This window comes from Phyllobates terribilis, unplaced genomic scaffold (genome assembly GCF_046119375.1).
Source record: "Phyllobates terribilis strain yellow unplaced genomic scaffold, ASM4611937v1 Scaffold_6457__1_contigs__length_44440, whole genome shotgun sequence".
Lineage (NCBI taxonomy): Eukaryota > Metazoa > Chordata > Amphibia > Anura > Dendrobatidae > Phyllobates > Phyllobates terribilis.
The window spans coordinates 40416-43698 of NW_027369200.1; positions in this window are offsets into that span (position 1 = coordinate 40416).

Here is a 3283-nt window from a genome sequence, read left to right on the forward strand (position 1 = left end):
AGCTTTTGCCACCAAATAAGAGTTGTCATCTTGTATTTTCATAATCTTTTCCCTGAGATTATTCACTTCACCAGCAAGTAATTCCTCTTTCTGATTTCCCTGTGACTTTCAATATCAATTCTTCATGAATTTGAAGAACCTTTAGCATATCCTTATGTAAAGAAGACATCAGATTATTCCCATTCCTAAACTTCAGCTAGAGAGTGTTAATGAAAACCTTCAAATTAGTCACCTCCTCTTTCAGATTTTCATGCAGTGTCTCAAGAACTGATTTTTCAGCACGAAACTTCTGATTCTCATCCCATGATTTGTAGAGACCGTTTCTTATATCATCGAGTTTGATTAGTATGTGGTGTAGAATAATCTAATCATCCAGTAAATTACATTCATATGCAATTTCCAGATCAATATCCAGTACCTTCAATAAATGAAACATCCCCATCCTCAATTTTCCAACTCTAAAAGAAGCTTCTCAGAAAGCTTAATTTGATGACTCTAACAGCTTGCCACACTTGCTAATCAAATATGAGTTTGTTGCTTGCAAATCCTGCATAATATTCCTCATGATAAAAACCTCGAGCTAATTTAAATCAACAACTTTATCCAGTTCTTCTTCTCGTTGTTCTTCCATATTCTTTTATTGCATCCTCAAAGCCTATGATGGTGACCACATCTGCTCGCATGTGATTTTTGGACATTGAATCAAGTCCTTGTGAATGGGCAAAGTCAGGTGCTCTTATTTACGATGGTAGGGACGATTGCTGACCAGAAAGACACCAAATTCTCTTTTAGGTGCTTAAACTGCCGTATATGTAGAAGGAGCTGGTACGGAAAAGGCTTCTTCAATTCCAGCATACCGGCTTGCTTTTCAGATTCTAGTCTAGAAAGGGCTTCTTTTAGTGCCTTAATATCTGTCTCAGATCTACCCAGCCACTCAGAATCAGAATCTTCTTGAGCCTTTTCAGTGCATCCCTCATTCTTCATTGTTTGTACTGCCTTTGCATAAGCATCGTGTAATTTTAAGGACTTTCTTGCCCTCCCCTTAGCAGATTATGGAACAACGTTTTGGTTTTCGAGATCCAAGTGTTTCATCTTTCTCCGCATAATCTAACTCATCAAGGTCATGGAATGCTCGTAAGGATACTAACGTTTCTGATGTGTGTTGAAAACAATCGTCAGCAGAACTGAAAGATACATCATCCCATTCATGAAAAGGGACTTGATTCAGAAACACTTGAGCCATGGTCTAATGAGCCTGCTTTATCACACCAGTTGCATGATCATATCTTTCAGCCAAGGCATGGTATGCTCGGTAAAACTCTTCAATCAGTTTCATTAGTTCAGGACGTTTCTTGTAATACATCTCAGCCCTTCTAGCAAAAGAGTCTTCATCTGCTTCCACGAAGTTTGATCATTTGTGTCACTTTAGCATCGATATATGCATTAAGAAAGCGCTTATAACGTAAATTAACATCGTCAATCTTTTAAGTCCCCATCCCCATCACGTGTCTTAGTTGTCTATGAAAAACTACTATGGCAAGAAAGAAATACCAAGTCATGTAGCCGCGAGCTTGAGTACTTAATCAATCAAATTGGAAGGTCAGTGAGATCTATGGAGATCTATAATTGATCTAATCATACCAATTCTGAAATCAGTGCCAGTTCTACCTTCACAAAGAGGCCTTATCTTGAAGTCAATAGCTTTAGGATGCAAACTGTAAGTACAAACAGAATACCACGAGCAGTCAATCTTATTTCACAACTTGAAGAGGGAATATCTCTTAACGCATGGAAGGAGCATATTATATAACCTGCAAGATTCTCCTGCAACCATTTTGAATTCTTTGGGATGATATGACTGTCCCACCACCACGAACACATGTGCTTAGACTCCGCTTTAGTCAAGGTAGCCATAATTGCAAATCAATTCCGAACACAAACCAACAAGTCAAACCTGAAGCTAATTTTATCTGCTAAACCCTAGCACCTACCAACTGTAGAATTAAAGCATATTTCACAAACCAGAAACAGCTGATGATAGAATGTGAATAATGTAGATGTGCAACAAAGCTTAGATACACCATGAGTAAAAGGAGCGTTATCGGCGTACCTTTTTAAGCAACTTCAACAAAACTTCTCTCTAGAGGAAATTGAATCATCCGCATAGACTAATTCAAAGCCTACTATCATAGGCGGAACAGATTTAGAATAAGACGATGAACACATTAAAGCAACTGAGCAATTAATTATCTTACAGGGGCTCAAGCATTGTCCATTCGTTAATTGTGCAGAGGGAGCAGCGCGGTGTCTGAGGAGCCAGAGATTTGTTCAGAAAAGAGGAAAGAAGGCGGGGAGAGAAACGCGTCGAGGATCCATAGAAGAAATTCACCCCAGAGGAAAGAGGTGAGGAAAGAGAGGAGCAACTGATACGGGGATGGATAGCCCGTATGAGCCGGATCTAGACACCAACGACCCTCAATTGATAGTGAATTTGATGATGATGAACAAAGCTGCGAACTCAATGTGTTTATTGTGTTTTAGACTCTCAAAATCGACCCAACCCCAATGAATCAACAAAGAGAGGAACAACAAAACGAAAAGGGAAAAGGATAGGAAACGTACAAACCATGCACCGTGATCCAACCCATTGATCATGATTGATCAAGAACCGAAATCACCTGAACACAATCCTTTCGCCTATAATTGATGGTTAGACTGACGAAGAACCGGACAACCGATGACTTGACCCGTTGATCCTAATCGATACAAGAACCAAGTCAATCCGTATTGCGAGATCCATTCATCCAAGATCTAAATCCATATCACACCGTAACATACAATTCATCTCTCCAACTCTCCATTGGAGAGGATGAAAGGAGGACGCCCAATAGAAACAAACAACCTGTTTTTCTCAATTCAATTCAACATTCCAACTACAACTAAAATTGGCCCTTAAATAGTCCAAAATGAACCGGCCAATTAATGATTAAAACTGAACCAAAATCTACTTAAAAATTCATCAACTATAATGTCTACAATCATCAACGTTCATCCTTGATGGTTCCACCTTGATGGCCACTCGACGAGCAGGACCTACGCAGGATGAGCCGGATCGGCGTAGAAAGATACTCGACGAGCAGGACCTACGCAGGATGAGCCGGATCGGCGTAGAAAGATACTCGACGAGTAGCATAGGGAGATACTCGGCGTAGAAAGATAAGTGTAAGACCCTCGACGAGTGGGAGTAGACAGTCCGACCCAGAACCTATCTAATCTTCGTATC